Here is a 19,077-nt window from a genome sequence, read left to right as displayed (position 1 = left end):
TTAATTTGCAGGCTATTTAGCCTCCCTCAAAAACTCAAAAAAAGTTAAAGATGGTATTTCCACTTTGTTTGTGTTGGTAAAACTATTCTTTCAAAATGACAGTGCTGATCTTACACCATTAATCAGTACAGTTGAAAAGCTTAGCCACCAGCCCCATTCCTTGATGCAAGCATATACCAGATGATCCTCACAAGTGTGTGAATGTAAACACTGTACACATAGAACATTTTCAGCAAAATGTCACACTGTAACAAATTGAACTTTCTTTTCTTTATACATATCTTGATAAAACTACTGTATAGTGTCAATGTACAAGAGAAAAGCACATTTCAGGATGATTTTGTTTTTATTTCCTTAAAATGCATTTTGCATTTAAAATTTGGTTTATAATAAACACACATAAAATACATTTCAAATATGACCAAATTATCACCAACAAAAACAAACACTACTCAAAATATTGACGGGTATAGCTGCAATTGCAAGCAGACAATAAATACTTAATAGAGGATGCTCAAATGCTCAATCTTTTTTAAAGAGTACTAAAAGCCCAATCTTTCTAAAGAGCATTAAAATCAATTAATAAATTGTGTTATATAAAAGCTACATAAGGAGTAATGTGTAACATGGTTCAATGTTGCTATATGGGGTTCAGGTGACATTTATCAATTCATCACTGGCAATGTGGTCCCATATAGCACGCAAACAGATATATATATATATATATATATATATATATATATATATATCTTACAGAGTGGCAGTAACCACTCTGTAGTTATAGTTAGTTGGTAATAAGTTTGCCACTGGTTGACGAATCTCCACAAAATGTTTAAGACCTATTCCTTTTTCTTCATTGGCTGATGATGCAAAGTTGTATGGTGACTAATTAAGGGTTACAAAGAATAAAATGGGGGTCCCAAAACCAGGAATATAGATTATGGTGTGAAAAGGATGCTTTTTGTTATTTGATCTAATTTGGTTCAAAAGTTTGTAAGTACTAAGGTTAAGTGATACATTGGGCTGCAGTGTACCGTGATACCTGGAAATGATGAAACACAATGTGATTGGTTAATGAAAGCCCTTGCAAAATGAACAGGTAGCCATATTGCCAAGACCTCACTTTCCCTTTATTCTTTTATTAATTTGGATATTACTTTTCTTTTAATGTTGAGGTAGAAATGAGGCAGTTTAGTAAACGCTGTAAAGGTATGGAATGGTGGTTTTACTGATTTCTATATTTGTAAAATGTTTACGAGTACCGAGGTACTCTTGCAAAAGTATCTACAAAGTACTGCAGTGCTTATTGAGATTAAAACAAAAAAACTTTTATATGTCAAAATAAAATAAGGCATAATATAGGGTGGCTCTTAAAATAACCTTTTTTTAAGCAAACATATGTCTATGTGTTTGTCAAGCCAAGGTTTTAGTTTTCAAATATATGGTTTCCACAGGTTGACAATACACCACCAGTAGATACAGTTTGAACATTTGCTATTTGGTGGCCCAACGGCAGTGGGCAGCTCCCTGGCTTGCTGGTTACTGCTTGGAAAAGTTAGGGGTTGGATCAGAAGCTGAGGAGCAGACCAATGTATGTAAGCTCTTTCTTCCAGGTGCTACATTATTGAGGTCCCCGAACAATCTACTCTAAGTGGCGTGTGGGAGTCTCTGCAGGGCATTATGACAGATTCCTGGAAATCCCTGATATGCCCTAGAGATAACCCTAACATCTTGAGTGTCTTTTGGGCTGTGGTAGGTCGGGCAGGCTTCTAGAGGGGGTCATGGAGGAGAGTATCCTGGGTGATTCCTTTCATGCAGAGCAGTCATACCAGTTGACTTACTAGAAGAAGGGGCGCATCTTCTGGAGGTTCAATTACTGATACATATATGTCTGGTGGTGGAGTTGGAGCATCAATGGGGCATTACAAATACGGAACCAGACCTGCATAGCCTAATGCACACTCCGTACACAATGGGGGGGGGAGGGACCACATGGTTTCCAGGCTTGCAAACACTATGTCCCACAGGATTCGGGACCCTTTGGTGAAGCTACTTCGTGCCTGGGAGCGGGATACTGGCCATGCTCTGACAAAAAAGGATCTCTAATCTACCCGCATAAAGTTTCCCCGCAATGCCCGGTTTCAGTATATCATGATGTTTTGCACAAGGGCCTACTTGAACCCAGCCAAATTGAGTAAAATGTTTCCCTCTGTACAACCGGAGTGTAGATGTCGTCGCGCCCCAGAGGCGGATATGGCACATATGTTTCGGAATTGCCCAAGTGCGCATGGGCTATGGAAGGAATTCTATGCGCCCATTGCTCATGTCATGGGTAGCACTCATCCTGGCAATGCAGCCAGCTGTCTTCTGGGCCTCTACTAGTGTGGGATTCAAGCAGCACCTCAACTCACTTTTTAGACTTGTCACTGATGCTGGTTACACAGACAATCACAATGTACTGGAAGGCCCCGATGCTGTCATTCATGGCACAGTGAGGGGGCTGATGGACCAGTGGGAAGATAGAGGTGGTGGTACTTTATTGCAAAGAGATGTGGGTACTGCAGAGGCATCCCATTGGAGCTGCGTGGAATGGACAACACATGGTGCTTCAGGGACACGCAGAGGGTGCTGACAGTCCTGCTTAAATGCAGCCGCCCCACAGGCCCCTACTCTGCTTGTTTGTTCCCCTTGTGCACTGACTTTTTTCCCCAAATACTGATGTGACCCAACCCCAGCCCCCTCGGTGATATCAGTGGAATAGGTTCCCCTTCCCCACAATTCCTAAAAAACAATATATTGAGAAGCAAAAAAGTAAATTATACTACAAAGAGAAGAGAAAACAATTATTGAACAGGGAGAAGGAGGGTTCCCAAAGACAATCAGTCTTTGGGACAATACAGTCTGGTAAGACTATGGGCCATATTACGACCTTGACGGAGGAGTTTCCTCCATCACAAATGTAGTGGATATCCCGTCCACCGTATTATGATCCCATTGTATTCAATGAGGATCATAATACGATGGATGGCATATCCGCCACATTTGTGATGGAGGAAACTCCTCCGTCAAGGTTGTAGTAAGGCCCTATATATTTTTTCTAATGTTTCTACAAATTCTAACCTTATTGAGAAAAATAGCACCTAATTGAGAAAATAGCACCTTTGACAGTTAGCTGTTCTGACATTGGGAGTGCTGCCTGTTCCACAAAAATATACACTTTCTGAAGAAGAGACAAAATTAGGGGGATAACTGCAAAGCCATATAAAACATATGTCCTTAAAAATCTGCTTCAAACAATTCCTTTCACAAGGAAAAAATTGAGAAACTAATACAGAAACATCATGTTCAGCATGTTGAAAAAGTACTTCATGTCAAAAGAAAACTTGTGTCAATAGCCTTGACCATTCAATTTCCACCTATAAAATACATAAACTACGGAAGAAACAACTACTGAGATTAAGCTTCTGTAACTTCTTCCCAGGAACTTGGACACATACGTCAAGCACTGAACCATACTTTTGTGCAGAATGTTACCATCAACAGAATAATTGTGTGTTTTCAGTCATACATAAAGGCTGATTTTATGAAGTCTTACATGGAAGTGTAATAGGGCAAGCAAAAAGGCAAATAAAACCAATATGTAGTGAAGACTTGCTGGACAAAAAAATACACAAACCTGTATGTGAATGCAAATGCACTTCTATTTGCAATATCAGAGACACATCAATTCTGCAGCTAACAACATATCTAATGGCATATAAAATGTTATCACTACTTTAAAAAAAAATCAGATTTCTCCAAAACATAGACATCTGGCAATTTTGGAGCATTGGTATCCTCCAAGGACATTACTTTAGTTGTTTGAGGAATCATATGTGTGACACCACATTCAAACACATCAAAAAGCTCTCCACACACCATGCAACATTAAGAAAACTTGTGCAGATATTATACTTTTTCAAAACAGCATCATTTTCAATTGGGAGCCCTAAATTACACCCTACTTCACTCGAATGCAGCACAAGTCAACAATATTATGGGCTATATCCACTCTAAGTACTTTGATTCACTCTCTGAGAACAATAATTGCCCATACATTCCCTTTACTCAGAATGAATCAGAAAATCCATTAATGGACTTAGTCAATTACAAAATGTATATCCTGAATTCAAGTCAACATTTCTGAAATCCCTTGTCAGATTGATATGTGTTGCCAGAACACATTATAGGAAGGCAGTAAAAATAATTGATCTCCTTGAAAAAACGAAAATAAGGTTAAAATTCAATGGAAAAATAGAACACTCCCTAATGGCATAAGAAAGTCTTTGTGTATGCCATGTAATCTGCAATTACTGCCCTGCAAACCTAGACTTCAACATCATACCTTCATATGCAATATACAAATCTGGAGATGTATTCAGTCCCTTTAGAGCTACAGCAACTGAATTTATATGATAGCATTTCAATTCAAACAGTTCATCGTAGTCAGAATGCAACCTATTGCACTTGACCTTCTCTGCAGGGTCAACCCAAACTTTTCTTTCACCCTTTCGTTTTATTAACCCATTTTTGTTGGGTTTTAGGACTTTGTACTCTTTACCACCACTTATCAGTGCTAAAGAGCTTGTGCTCGCTCCTTAAGGCATGGAAGAATTGGCTTACACTCAATTGGCTCATTTTGTTTACTTGTAAGTCCCTAGTAGAGGGGTACCAAATGAACTCAGGGCTTGCAAATGTAATACTACTGGTGGACCTGCAGCACTGACTGTGCCATCCACTTAAGTAGCCCTTTTATTTTTTGCAGCCATTTTTAGCATTTTATTGGGAGAAGAGAATACAGTCTTTGTATTTGTTACAGCATCAGTATGTATAGTCAGTAAGAGAAAACATGGGAACATAGTTCATCTTAATTTCAAGAGTAGGAAGATCATTCAGCATTAATGATAACAAATAACAATTAACAGTAACTGTCTTGTGATGTTCTCTGTTAGGAGAGGATGAAACATTACTGCTATGTGCCCTCTTCTCAGGTCAAGGTCGCTTCGCATCTAAGATGAGCACAGATTAATTATTAAACAGGCCATGTTTATTGTGCATAGTGAGTCAGCTGCTCCTCCTATCTCAGTATGTTTGGAGTTCCAGGAATAAAGTCTCACAATTTGCCACTATTGGGTATCTGAGCAGGCCACGTGCTTCTTCGTGATGCATAACTACTGCTTCTGCTTGTTCCCACTTTAAAGTCACAGTGCAACAGTAAGCCAGGTCAGGCAAGGGTGAGGCTTTCCAATGCATGGCAATTAGTCTATGTGCTATTAACAATGCTAGATCTATAAAGCGAGTCATGGCCTTCACCACTTATGGGTGTCCAAATAGTCCTATTAGCGTTCCTTCCCTTTTGCATATCCCTGTCCGGCCAGTGACAAACTCCAGCACAGAGGACACTGTAGACCAGAATGACTTGGATTCAGCGCATTCCCAGAACATGTGGATCATATCTGCTCCTGGCTGCTGACAGCAAGCGCAAGTCGACCAGGAGCCAAATATGCGGGACAAAGTGGCAGGTGTGAGGTAAGTTCTATGAAGGATATTAAACTGAATATATTGAAGCTTTGCATTTTGGGAGACTTTCCTAGGGTATAAGAATGCAGCCTCCCATTCTTGGTTCCTAAATTCCCTGCTTATGTCCCCTTCCCAGTCTCTACGAAGTGCAATCATAGGGTCTTGTGTTGTGTGTGCAAGAGATTTGGTGAACCAGGTGACAAGTTCCCTCCCACCTCCCATAAAGTGCAGTGTATGAATAAGAGGGTGTTGGTCAGGTTCTGAGACTGTGATACCACATAGCCTTTCTAGTTCCACTATTAAATTAAATGGCCTTAGGCCAGGAAATGTACTCTTGGTAGTTTGTATTCTTTGCACAGCTGCTCAAAAGACAGGCACACTTCCTCTTGGAAGAGTGCACCTAGAGTGTCCACTCTTGCTTCCTTCCAAATAGTCAGTCCAGCATCTCCCAGCATTCCACCAAAAAAGGGTATAGCATTATTAGAATCTCCAGGGAGTAGGGGGGTAGTTGTGGTATGAGGCATAAGCTGCAGAGAAAGCAGTCGTGTGCAACTCACAGTAACCCTTAGCCCTCTGGTGGGAGTTGTGCATGTGGAAAAAAGAGATGGAGAATCGTGTTGCTCACTTGCACCTCACTGGGGTAACTCCGCTCAGCCAGTTGGTGCCCTGCGAGCCTGCAGGCAAGGCAATGCAGCTGTGCAGCTAAATAAGAATGCCCAAAATCTGTTGCACCTACGCCTCCCCTGTGGACAGATAATTGTAACTTAAAAAGGGCAACCTGGAGTCGTCCTTTTTTCCAGATGAAACCTCCCAGCGCTGAGTGTAGCGCATGAAAGATGGTCCTTGTGATTCAAACTGGTAAGCTCTGGAAATTGTAAAGTAATGGGGGTAATATGACTATTTTGATGAGTAACAGCCAGGGTTGGACAGTGAGGGGCAGTGTGCCCCAGAACTTCATCTGCGACCGTAAGGACGCAATAGTTCTTGTTAGATTCAAGTCTATTAGGTCCTGTGTGGCATGATTAATATTGAATCAGAGATATCAGAAAGTACAGGGTTCCCAGCGGAGCGGCCGTCTGTCCACTGTAAACTGGTGTGGGGAGCAATTTGAGCTCAAAGGATATAGACATGACTTAGCCCAGCTCCAGCGCAGGCCAGGCACCATCCTGAATTCCTGTGTTTGCACAATGCCCTCTCGTTTATGCCAGAAGTAGATCAGCACACCATCCACGTACAGCAAAACTGCATGGAGCTCCTCTCCTATCACGATGTCCCAAGTGTGACCTTGTTCTCTCAGCTGCTGTGCCAGTGGCTCCATGGCTAGAGCGAATAACAGTGGGGATAATGGGCATCCCTGAGCTATCCCTCTAGTCACCTTAAGGGGAGGCTATACACACTGGCCGATTTTTACCTGTGTCATTGTTTCCACTTAGAGGAGGCAAATCAAGGCTTGCATATGTTCCGCAATACCCAAAGCTGTTAATGTGAAGGACAAATAACCCAGCTGACGGTATCCAACACTTTCTCCAGGTCCAGCACCAGGCACATTGCAACTAGAACAGAGAGAGCTCCACCCCCCTATAAAGGTGAAGTAGGTTTAAAGTGGTGGATCTGCCAGGTATAACCAAATTTTGATCAGGGTGTATCAGGTGTGCCACAATCTCATATAGTTGGCTTGCCAGGACTTTACTCAGAATCTTAAAATCTGAGCTCAGCATGGATAGAGGGCAGTAGGAGGTAAGCTCCTGGGGGTCTTTCTCTGGCTTTAGGATTGAAATTAATAAGGATTCTCAGAGAGACGGTGAGAGAATGCCTTGCTTGTGTACCACCTGGTATAGTTCGGGTAATTTGGGGGCTAATTGACTTTCATATATCTTATAAAACTCTTTCATAGGGAGCCCGTTCATCCCTGGTGTTTTGAGAGTGGCTGCTCCTCTAATGGCACCTTGAATTTTATGTATAGTATGGGTTACATTATGTGCGTTCCTCTTGAGTGAGGTGATTGTCTGGAGTTCTACCGAAGCCAAGAATTGGGAAATTGTAGCCTGTCAGTCGACAGGCTGGGGGTCATAGAGGGCTTGCTAATGCTCTGTGAATACCGTGTGGGTGTCTGCTTGATTTGAGACACCTTCAGTTGGGGAGACCATCATTTTTGTAATTGGCGTTGGGAGGTTTGTGCTGCCCAGAAGCCAGGCTAACAGGCGGCCCAGTTTATCGCTTTCAGTGTGCATTTTGGCCTGGTAAGCACAGACGTCAAAGCCGTGCAGTTGCTCTATCAATTGTGAATGTGTGGTGAGTGCTGTGGTCAATGCTGTTTGTTTTGCAGGGTCTCGTCTAGCCACAGTTTCTAGCACTCTTAGAGAAGACTTGAGTTCTAACAAGTCCCTATGCAAAGGTTGCCCTAACGCCGACTATCATTCGGATACAATGTCCCTTGATTATCACCTTCATGGCCTCCCAGTCTATTCACTCATAGATGGGTGTGCCCCAGTTGTCCATTAAATAGTTTGTGAGGGACTCATCTGTTGTCGCATGGCAGGGCAAGTAGGAATCTCAATGTAGGTACTAGGGATTGTGGAGGTCCCTACTGCAGCTGCAGTTGTTCGGGATTATGATAGAAACTTTTACCTCAATATTCTGCCTGCAATATGAGCATCCAAGTGGCTAGGTCACAGAGCATCAGATCTAATCGGACATATAAGTCATGAGGGGGAGAGTAATAGGACAACTTCATGGCAAGGGATACATCGAGCTCCAGCAGTCCAGGAGGGACCAATACTGAAGCCACTGGGAAAAGTGGGTGCAGTAGTAATAACACCTGAACATAGGAGAGGAGGGTGTGAATGGTCAAGACAAGGGAAAATTCCACAGTTAAAGTCACCTCCCAAGATCCAGGGTATGAGGGCCCACTTGATCAAGATAGTAGATATAGGTAGGAAGAAGGCCAATTGGACCAAACTGGGGGCATAGATGCATACCAGAAGGACCCTCCTCCAATCCAGTAGACCTCCTACTAGGGCATATCTGCCCTCTGGGTCAATATCAGTGTCCAGGGGGCCAGAAGGCACGCCCGGCCGGACCCAAATCAGATGCCCTTGGCAAAGCCCAAGTATGTGGTACAAAAACATTGACCCCTCCAATGTTTCTGGAGGCAAACTTCTTCACCCCGCGTAATATGGATCTCAGAGAGAAGTGCAATCAGTGTACCCTGTCTTTGTAAGTATTGCTGTACAGAGTGTCTCTTCTGGGAAGTTCCCATACCGTGGACATTCCACATAAGTATGTTTAGTCATGCCATAGTAGCGATTGGTAGAGAGCAACCTGCGCTGTAGCCCTCAGAGAGCCTAGCATGGCAAGGAGAGGTTGCATGGTAAGCAAGAATAGGTCCGAAACAGAGGTAAATAACAGCACACAAGACATAACAAACTGTGAAAACAATACCCCTAACTCCCTCCCAAGGCCACTTGAAAACATTTGTTCGCCCAAACAAACAACATGTCCCGTTAACAGGGGGCTTCGGTTTGTGCACTGCCATGTAGTGAACTCACCGCAAAGCTAAGTAGGGTGGGGGGAGCATCATGGTTCCAACTCTCATTGTCAATTGAAACAGTCAGCAGGGCGATGGAAATAGTCTCCATGTGAGGGACCCACTGTTGATGATGGAAAAGTCATATTTGCGTTAATATATCCCCATGGGAAGGTGCATAATGTCCCATTGGCTATTATTACAGGAGACCAGCGGCGGTCTGAGGAGTCACCAGCAGTAGCGGCAGTAAAGACATACTGCTGGTAGAGATCATAGAGATATTGTCTGGTATCTCATCCTCCATAGTGGTGGCTGGAGGCGAACATCTATCTGCCCAGAGGGTGACCACTGCTGACAGGGTCTGGGCCTGGGCTTCCTTTGCTTGCTCCAGTGTGGGCGCTCCCTGGATCATGGCATCCACTGACGCGTCTTTGGCCGCCTCCAGCTCGAAGTCTGGGCTTCGCAGGACAGTTTGGGAGATGGGGAGGGTGTAGTAGAGGTTTCAAAGCAGCGCTGTTCAACTCAGTCCAAGGCGTCCATCGGCTCCAAGAAGAAGTACATTTTGTTACCTGTTATGACCTTAAGCTTTGCTGGATAGAGGAGTGAATAGCCCGGTCCCACCTGTTGCAGCTTTTGCTTCACACCAAGGAACAAGGCTTTGCGAAGCTTTACCAATATGGTATAATCTGGGAAGATAAACACTCTGACTCCATCATGATGTAGTGGCTCAGAGGTCCAGGCAGCCTGTAGTAAAGCTGCCTTGTCTCTAAAGTTCATGATTCTGTGCACTAAGGGTCTTGGAGATGCTCCCTCTGGCAGGCAATGCTCCACGCCAGAACCCTATGAGCAAGCTCAAGTAGAAAATGGGCAGACAGTTGAGAGAGAATTGAAGAATTGTACTGGCTCAGGGCCCTCTGACCCTCAGGAAAGCCCACGATCTAAATGTTATTATGGCAGCAGTGCCCTTCAGAATATTCAGCTTGAGCTTCAATAGCCTGGACCTTATCCATGAGTGTGCGGACCTTCCTCTCTAACTCATGGACTGTAGGGTGTATTTCTTTAATTTCTCATTTCCCATGTACTTTTTGCCGGTCTGTGTGCAAAAGCCCTAGATCCACTGCAGCAGTGACACCTTTTGCTCTAAGATTCTGCTTAGTATATGAAATAGCTTCAAGGATCTGGTGGAGTTTGAGGTCTGTACCAGTCAATGGCGTCATGGATACGGGCAACACATTGGATCATGGGTAGCTCGTGACGCCATCAGCATGTTGCTCTGGTGGCTGGAAGCCTGGTGTGCCTTTATGCCCTATCTGGTGACTATTTTTAAGAGGATCGTTGAAGCTCTAATCGCCAGTGAGGTCGACCTGCCAGACCCCCAGTTCTCTGTCATGGTCTGAATTAGGGCAGCACGAGCAGACACACCGATGGCAATAGCCCTTGGGTGGTGAGGTGTTACCTCTCACATACGGTAGGGCTGCAGTAGGTGCTGGTCCGTGGGTTTATAGATCCAGAGGTCCCTCACTGATAGTGGTTTATAATGGTGACATCAGGCAGTAAAAGCCAATGCTCTGCGTCAAGGACCCACCTCACACCACTGTCTCTGGTCAGGGGGCTCGAGCAGTCCCACCTTTTGATCAGTGTCTGTCCTCCACACATGCAGCACCTTGTTACTTTCCCTGTGGTGGCAAGATGGGGGGGGGAGTCGCAGTTGGTGCTCACCTTGTCCACCAATTTAAACATAGGTAGCTACAAATGTCTCGTTATGGCGCTTTATAGAGAGTGCTGCACAGGTTGGGAGAAGGACTCTAACTCCGGGGCCACCACTGGTATAGCACCAGCTCAGGGTTCAGGGTCCAGGTTGTCTTATCTCCACATTTGTAGAAGGGGAGAAAAGCACAAAGGAGAGTAAATGGAGGTCTAGGAGCAGGTGTAAACAATGTTGCGGCTGCAGTGCTCACCACATTGCTCACCTTCCAGCTTCCCTGCCTCTCAGGCTCAGGCTGCCGTCTGCATCGTAGTCTATCGAGCCTGAGAGCGTCCGGGCCTCCTGGGCTGCGCGTTCACTACCCAGTGCAGGCTGACCCATCTCAGTGTCTGCCGCAGCTCCAGATGTCATGGGAAGCAGGGCCCGTCCTGGGCTCCCATGCTGCATGGATGTGACTTAGGTCAGCGGCTATCACAGCATCGGACACCAGAGGGCCTTTCTCCTTAGCTCTCCAACGATTGCTGCAGTTTGGTTCCACTTGCAGACAGGCTGCTGCTGTATGCAAGGTTCAGGTCACCGTAACGGGGGCTGAGCCCACTGTAGGCCGTCATGCTGTACAGGCCTTGCCACAGGCACCCAGAGACCCTCAGCAGCCACGGCGTCTAGGAGGCTCAGGGAGAGTGCAGATCCACTGTATCAGGGACTCTACATTTCTTGCCATCTGAAGTACTGGAAAATGGGTATCTCCAGTGGCGATGGCACGGATATATGACTGATTGCGGGAAGCCAGATGGAGAAAAATGAAAATCTTACCACCATTTTGTGGTGCTTGGCCATGCCCTGTTCAGTAGCCCTTCTAAACATGCCTCAGGCCTTCCAATGTGGCCTGTGTGTGCATTTTTAAGTTTTACATGTCCTGGTACTGAAAAACTTCTAAATTTGTTTTCCACTTCTGCAAGGCTACCTCTCCCATAGAATTACACTGGAGTTATTTTATTGCATTTAATAAGTTGCACCAACTACTTAAGAGCAGGTAGACAGGTCGAGTTTGGTATGTAAAGGATTGTAATGAAAAACCAAATTTAAAGGTGAAATCAGATTTATAATCACATATCTGAAAGTGTCATTCTTAGAAAGATAGCATTTTTTTGTCCCAACCATTGTTGGTTGCCTGAACCCTGGGTAACATGACTAGGTGTAGCTGGCCATTGGCCTTTGTGTGTTTCACCCAGAAAGTGAGGCAAAGCGAAGGTAGCCATTGGCAGGATGGACCACTGAGTTAAAAAGGGGAAGGAGTTGTCACCTACCCCTTTTTCACATCACAAATGCCGTACCACAGCACTCCCACAAAGGTGTTGAACACTAGTCTTTGTGTCCCCAGACAATCTGGGGGCAGAGAAGGGAAGCGGAACATTCTGATATTCTCTGGAGGGTGGAATCCTCTGGAAGGTTCTCTAACATTAACATGCGCACCAGGTATAATATTGGACCGCAGGCACCAACTCTGCAGTACAATTCTGGAACTGTGGGCTGAGCAAGGAAGAAGGACTGCTGTGCTGTCGAAAGGACTGTGGCTTTGAAGGACTGCACTGCTGCCCTCTGACCTAGGATGGAAGGACTAGACATTCATCTCTAAACCTGGAACCCAGAGTGACTCCAAGGGCTAATTGACTGGCCTCCTGGTCAGAAGCTTCAGGGACATAACAGGCTTCCCACAACCTTGAACCCAGCACCTGGACTCTGCCATCTGTGAGTTCCCCTCTGCGAAGTGTTGCCACCCCAGTCCTCGACCCTTGGAAGTGGACCTGAAGGTGCTCTGCAAGCCCATCTGTGGACCCAGCAGGACTGATAGATCTTGAGTGGACTTTCCCGGCACAAAGATTTCACATCGCCATTGCAACCTCATCAGAACCGCTGCTGCACAATGCATCCTCTATGCAGGCCCTTGCACCGTAAGCCTCTTGTCAATGGCAGCCTCAATGACAACACAGGGCTCCACAATACAAATTCCGCAGTTTCTTCAGAACCAGCTGGTAGGTCGCTCATTCTCAAGCCTCCTTGTCTATGGCCTCCTCAGTTATGATGCAGGACCTCATATTGCAGCTTCACAGCTCCTCAGAACTGATGCTGTGCAGTGCATCTCTGACCAGCCCTCACATTGTCTTGGCTTCATGTCGCATTTTAGACATGGGATTCCGCAACTCTTCACAAACAGGATGTAAGAATTTGGGTCTCTACTTGGCAGAGGTGTGCACTCTGTCTATGTAGGGACCACAATCCTAGTCAGGGTAAATCAGATACACAACCTAAATGAACCTCTGCTCACCCTCTGGTGGTATGGCACACAGCAGTCAGGCTTAAATTAAAATGCAATGTGTAAAGTATTTGTGTAACACTTAGATTACAGGAACACAATAAACACACTACAACAAACTTAACACCAGTTTAGAAAAATAGAGAATATTCATCTGAGTATAACAAGATGAAAATTCCCAAAACCCTGTAAGTAGATCCTGAGATATGCAATCTTAAATATTTAGGTGAAAAGAGCACCAAAAACTGCAAAGCGACAAGCGTGGTAATCTGGTCATGCCAGACCGGGACAAAGTCAGAGTTAGGGCCAACCATGAAAGAGTGTGGACCAGATACAGGGACTTATTTAGGCCAGCTGAACACAATAGCTTAAATCCTAGTGAGGGGTTGCTTTGCGAGATTTTGCAGTGAATCTGATGAGGACCAGAAGGAGCAGAGCTTATTGGGCCCACTTCCAAGAGTCCATGACTGGGGTGGAACCACTTGGCAGGGTAGACTCACAGATGGCAGAGTCCATGTACAGAAGCAGATTGGTTGGAATTTTTTTGTGTTCCTGAGACTTCAGAAACCAGGAGGCCAGTTAGCGGACTCTTGGTGGCACTCTGGGTTCTGGGTTGTAGAGTTGCAGGTCCAGTCGTTCTCACTCCCAGGCAAGAGGGCAGCAGGCACATGTCAACACTGCAAAACAGGAGTCCAGCACAGTGGCAGTCCAGCAGAGTGGCAGTCTTTTCAGCAGCACAGCAGTCCCTCTTCCTGGCAGAGTATCCACAGGTCCAGAGGTGTACTGAAGTGTTGGTGTCTCAGTATTTACACTTTGGTGCCCTTAATCTGGAAGGTGGAAGAAGCTTATAGAGGCATGCCTTTGAAGTGCACAGATGTTCTAGCTCCCTATCCTGGCTCCAAGCTTGCTGAAGGGACAAGGCAGGGTCGTTAAGCCCTATTATGGGTGGACAGGACAAACCTATTCAGGTGTGAGGCAGTGCTAATCTTCGCCCCAATCAAGCAAGTTAATGGCCCAATAAGGCCCATCAAGCTGTAGTGTGGTTAGTTTTACGTATCCTTTGCGCATTAGCTTCAGGCTTTAGGCCTTTGTGCACTTTGCCCTGGATGTGTTTTATTCATTGCTGGCAGTTTAGAGCCTCTGTGCACTTTGCTCTAAAGGCTTTTTATTAGGCTTCGTACTGTTATTTTTCAAATAGCCAGTTCTACCGTGTTGTTTTTTTATTCATATCACACTGTTTTGCCTACTTCAGCACTGGAGTTCTCCATAACATATTCACTCTGTGCTTCAGTCAAGGATACAGTCTGGTACATTGCCGATAGACGTGGTAGGAGTTTAGATTTGGCATTCCTTCGTAGGGACATTTTGTGATCACGATGACATGTTAGTTATAAAATCACTTCCTTGTCCCAATACACGCAAGAGGGAGATTCCGACCAGGGAACCACAACTAGACGCTGACTGCCTCGTTGCAGATGCTGAACCAGATCACAGGCCTTTGCTCAGGTATGAGGGCTGATGTCTCCCCAGTGATTCGGAAAGGCAAGCTAGAAGCTTAACATGCTGTGCTCTAAATAGAACAAGCAGAGGGAGAGTAGAAACTGTTAGGCACTATGATAGCTTTGTTCTTATGTTTTACTCTCCTGGTGACTATTTCAATCCTACTATGTTGTATTGTTCTGGTTATTGCGGCTCACGCCTTATTATCTAAAATACAGTCGTTTTATTAAAACATTATATAAAACTTATACTGTCTTTGTCATTTGTATATGAGATCATATTGTAAATGAGAGAGTTGGTTTGGATCTGAGTGACCACGACTTCCCTGAGAAGTTCCAAAGATGTCATGCGCTCAGCTGCCTAATCATTTCTTCCCTGTGGGAGAAATGAGGCACTGCTAGTTAGCCGGAGCAAAAACCGGATTTAGGGTGACAGAGTTCTTTACAAGTGGGTCAGACTCAGTCCCCCACACATTATCGATCCTGCTGCCTAGAAATCCAGTAGTCTCATTTAGGATAATGAGAGCCCACGCGACATGGCGCCGCCAACGATTGGTCTGGCTCTAATATTTAGGTCCGACTGACTCTCTCTGTCTCATATATATTTTGACTCCTCGGTTCCGTACGCGGAGACGTCCGTGGGGCTGAGGGTTTCCGCCACCACGGGATAGGTACATCCTATTGCTTAGTGGTTGGTTGTTCAAGCTTGAACTTTGAAAGGAAAAACACCAATATTGGTGTGCCTTCTCTGACCTAGAGCTATTTTTTTTTTAACAAATGGCGAATCCTAATGTAGTGAATATAGCAATCAATACGCGTCACCCGCTCACAGGACATCTGATAGCACATGGACTGACAGTCCAGGGGGGTCCGGTCACTTTTGTGGTGGACGCCCATGCACCCTATAGGACAGAACTTTTTTATTCTTGGGTCGTATTTCCAGCAGTTGATGGGGGAACAAATACTTTTCACGAATACACTGTTGCGAATGCCCCTGGACAATACAGGGCTTACGCATACTTAGAGATACCTTTATCTTATCAAGAACACCATAATTGGCTTGATGGCGCCCTCCCACACACAGTAGCACAAGTAAGGTTAGGTCCACTGAGTAATGATGGTCCGACCTGGCCTTTATTGGCTACCTACACACCATATCCTGCGGTTACAAATTTGGCAGTGGCTGACGTGCGTTGTTTATATATAGACTTAGCAACTACATACAGAAGACTGGTTCAGTTTGTAATGCAGGCATTAAATACTAATGCAGCGCGTGCTGCTCCGGCTCACCCACAAGCAGTGGTTCCGGGTATCAATCCAGCCACTGTACACTCAGTTATGGGTAAGGTACCGGCTAAACGTGAGGAGACTCCATTTTGGCTGGCGCAGAAAATTAATACGCTGGAAGCAGTATTTCCCCATACGGGACCTCAGGATAAACATAGAATATTTACAATGTGTTTTCCGTATGGGATGGTTCCTCTGGTGGACCTTTGTAATACCTGGGGCACGGTGTTTGCCATGCTCTACACTACAGTACACGGTACACCGACATTAGCTAATTTACCGGAAGTGCTTAAAAAAATTCAAGATGAATATGGGGCTGCCCCAGCCTTAGATTTGGGCATGCAGTTAATGGGCAATTTTGCCGCGGTTTCTTCTATTATTTTGAGTAATCTCAAGGGAGAGGCAGTAGCACTAGCAGTGCGAATGCGTCTTCGGGATGTTCCGCAGATTGATCAGGAGCAGGAACTTCCGCGGATAACAGCAGAGACCTATTCCAGTAATGGTCGCGATAGCCTAGGGGCTAGACCGCAAAAACCCCAATTGCAGGGTAAAAATAATAAAGATAATGCTAAGCAACAGCAACCTGAGGGTACAAAAAAGCACTGGGAAAAGAAACAGCAAACACCTAAAAAAAGATGGGGGACAGTCTCCGCAACCGGAGACCCCGCAGAATAGGTATAATCTCAGGAATAGGGATAATTTGAAGACGCCTGATAGATATCAATATACTGATACACGCCAATCTTGTTCCTTTCAGGACTCCTCAGAGAAGAGAAGTGAGAGAGGTGGGCGGTCAGAGCGGAGGACGGAGTACGTGAAACCAAGACAGGATTCACAACGCTCGGCGGAGGTTTCTGTTAAGCAAGAAGAGAAACCGCTGCAACAAAAACAGCAATTTAAAAAGAAGAAAGTGGCAGCAGTCTCAGTTCGACATGCCGCTCAAGAAGAGAGTTCTCTTGAGGAACAAGAAATGGGCGTTAGCACTGTTAGACAGCGCAGCAGAGGTCACAATAGTTCGCCGGAGTCTTCTAGAGCATCTGGAGGTGAAAGCAACTGATGACTTCATACAAGTCGAAACGGCAGATATGCGAGTCTCTGATCCTGATAGAGTATATCAAGTGACTCTGCGATTAGAAGGGGACATTGACCGCATTGTACACGCCATCTTTTGGGACCATGTGGTAAAATCATATGATGATTTGCTGGCCGAACAGGATTGGCCACCTGACTTTGTTCGCGACTGGGGAGGAGGTTATTGCACCTTCCTTCTCACCACTTGTTCCGAGAGAACTAGCGGAGTCCTATAGTAAAACATGGGCTCTAGCACAGGCTCCCGCCCTATATAGAAATAATGTGGGGTGGGATAGACAATCACCTTATCATGTAATTCCAATAAAGGGCGAACCTCAGCCAAAGCCGCAGTATCCTATCAAATTTGAGGCAAGGGCATTGGTTAGGAAAATTCTTACACAATTGGAGTACCAGGGGGTAATTGAGCCCTGTGTCTCGCCAATGAATAATCCCTTGTTTCCGGTTGCTAAACCGGACCATTCATATAGGATAGTGGTGGATTACAGACATTTGAATAGTCATACACGCACATATGCAATACAGAATTCACATAGCGCAGCGCTTATGAATAATATAGTACGTAAGAAATACAAAACAACGTTAGATATCTCGAATGGATTTTTCTGCCAAAATATAGCGCCCGAAAGTCGGGACTATACCAGTTTCAGTGCGTTTGGCTCTCAGAAAAAGTTTTGTTGTTTGCCTCAGGGGTATAGGAATAGCCCAGGACTGTTTTCGGCTCGTGTGACTGAAATGCTACACGAGTTGGACCCTGAAGCGTTATCATATGTTGATGACATATATCTGACAGACGATGAGATTCTGCAACATCTAAGGCGTGTATCGCGCATTGTTGTGGGGTTTGCTGATATTGGCTATAAGTTTAATTTTAAGAAATCAAAGATTGCCTTCCTCAGCGTCATTTTCCTGGGATATGAGTTGTCGAGTGAGGCCAAGAGCTTAGCGCCACATTTTTTGGAGAAATTTGCTTTATTGCATCCTCCTAATACGGTTCTGAAGCTCCAGTCATTGTTGGGGTTTCTGAATTTTGGCAGAACTTACATTCCTGATTATGCTACGCGTATAAAACCCTTATACAAATTGATTTGCCCAAATCTGTCGAGTAGATTTTGGACGATTGATCATTGTTAGACCTGACAGCCTTAGGGTAGTCACCCCTAACTTTTTGCCTGCCTCCCTCCACTTTGTGGACACTGTTTTTGCTGGTTTTTAGACTCTGCGCACTTTACCACTGCTAACCAGTGCTAAAGTGCATATGCCCTCTCCCTTAAAACATGGTAACCTTGAATCATACCTGATTGGACTATTAATTTACTTATAAGTCCCTAGTAAGGTGCACTTTATGTGCATAGGGCTGGTAAATTAAATGCTACTAGTGGGCCAGCAGCACTGGTTGTGCCACCCACTTAAGTAGCCCCTTTTCATTGTCTCAGGCCTGCCATTGCAAGGCCTGTGTGTGCAGTTTCACTGCCACCTCGACTTGGCATTTAAAAGTACTTGCCAAGCCTAGAACTCCCCTTTTTCTACATATAAGTCACCCTTAATGTGTGCCCTAGGTAACCCCTAGAGCAGGGTGCTGTGTAGGTAAAAGGCAGGACATGTACCTGTGCAGTTATATGTCCTGGTAGTGTAAAACTCCTAAATTCGTTTTTACACTACTGTGAGGCCTGCTCCCTTCATAGGCTAACATTGGGGCTGCCCTCATACACTGTTGAAGTGGCAGCTGCTGATCTGAAAGGAGCAGGAAGGTCATATTTAGTATGGCCAGAATGGTAATACAAAATCCTGCTGACGTCGGATTTAATATTACTATTCTAGAAATGCCACTTTTAGAAAGTGAGCATTTCTTTGCACTTAAATCCTTCTGTGCCTTACAATCCACGTCTGGCTGGGCTTGGTTGACAGCTCCTTGTGCATTCACTCAGACACACCCCAAACACAGGGTACTCAGCCTCACTTGCATACATCTGCATTTTGAATGGGTCTTCCTGGGCTGGGAGGGTGGAGGGCCTGCTCTGACACAAAGGACTGCCACACCCCCTACTGGGACCCTGGCAGACAGGATTGAACTGAAAGGGGACCTGGTGCACTTCTT

At 45.1% G+C, this 19,077-nt stretch overlaps 1 protein-coding gene across 1 annotated transcript in view; it reads right to left on the bottom strand.

Annotated features, from left to right (window-relative positions):
• Positions 1–19,077, bottom strand: part of XIRP2 (xin actin binding repeat containing 2) — a 960,073-nt gene that overhangs the window by 821,890 nt on the left and 119,106 nt on the right. The gene's annotated exons all lie outside the window — the stretch shown is intronic.

Source organism: Pleurodeles waltl, chromosome 3_1, assembly GCF_031143425.1.
Source record: "Pleurodeles waltl isolate 20211129_DDA chromosome 3_1, aPleWal1.hap1.20221129, whole genome shotgun sequence".
Lineage (NCBI taxonomy): Eukaryota > Metazoa > Chordata > Amphibia > Caudata > Salamandridae > Pleurodeles > Pleurodeles waltl.
Note: the sequence above shows the minus strand (reverse complement) of the source record. Positions and strands in the feature narration are given on the sequence as shown.